General features: G+C 51.8%; 1 protein-coding gene and 1 long non-coding RNA gene across 2 annotated transcripts in view; both read right to left on the bottom strand.

Moving 5' to 3' along the window:
* The window catches only part of LOC107701285 (delta-sarcoglycan-like), a 107,705-nt gene that overhangs the window by 33,367 nt on the left and 73,710 nt on the right, over positions 1 to 628 (bottom strand). The gene's annotated exons all lie outside the window — the stretch shown is intronic.
* The window catches only part of LOC107701295 (uncharacterized), a 19,837-nt gene that overhangs the window by 3,581 nt on the left and 15,628 nt on the right, over positions 1 to 628 (bottom strand). The window lies entirely within an intron of this gene.

Genomic DNA, 628 nt, shown 5'->3' with positions numbered 1-628 from the left:
ACTGGGTTCCCGCTTGTTCTGTAAACATTTGTGAATGTTGCTGCTATTATAGCGGGGACCCGACACATATCACTGAGAGCTGTTATCAGTTGTTTTTGGTTCACCTACAACAGATGGAGGAGGGTTTGGGCCCTGGCGTTGTGGCAGTGGCCGGAGAGCTCTCAGAGGAGGAGGAGGGCGAGCTGGCCCCACAGGCTTTGGTGGTTGTGGGGCCCGCCGTTTTTTAGTTGATATCTGGGGACTTGCAGCAAAAGAGGGGGAGAGTCTGGTCCCAGCATAAACCAGTTCCTCCATTTTCTGTGAGAAGCTTAGAAGTGGAGATGTTGGAGAGAGGAATAATGTGTCTGGTGAGCGGGGCTCTGGCTCTGGTGTTTCCGGAGGCTGTGATATGTTGTCCTGGCTTCCCTGGCTGTTTTCCAGAAAGTCATCCTTGAGTGCTGAGTCTTGGAGCTGTTCTCACAGTCTACAGTCTGTCTGTGATGAGCTCTGTGGGCAGGGCTCAGCCGTGATGTGCATGAGCAGTGGGGCTGCGTGGTGCGTGGTATTATCAGTGTCCTTGTGGGATGTCTCAACCACATTATGACTCGGAAGCTGATATTAAGTCCTATGGTAATTCATAATCTGTCAC

Source organism: Sinocyclocheilus anshuiensis, unplaced genomic scaffold (assembly GCF_001515605.1).
Source record: "Sinocyclocheilus anshuiensis isolate Anshui unplaced genomic scaffold, SAMN03320099.WGS_v1.1 scaffold1797, whole genome shotgun sequence".
Classification (NCBI taxonomy): Eukaryota; Metazoa; Chordata; class Actinopteri; order Cypriniformes; family Cyprinidae; genus Sinocyclocheilus; species Sinocyclocheilus anshuiensis.
This window is presented reverse-complemented; position numbering and strand designations above follow the sequence as displayed.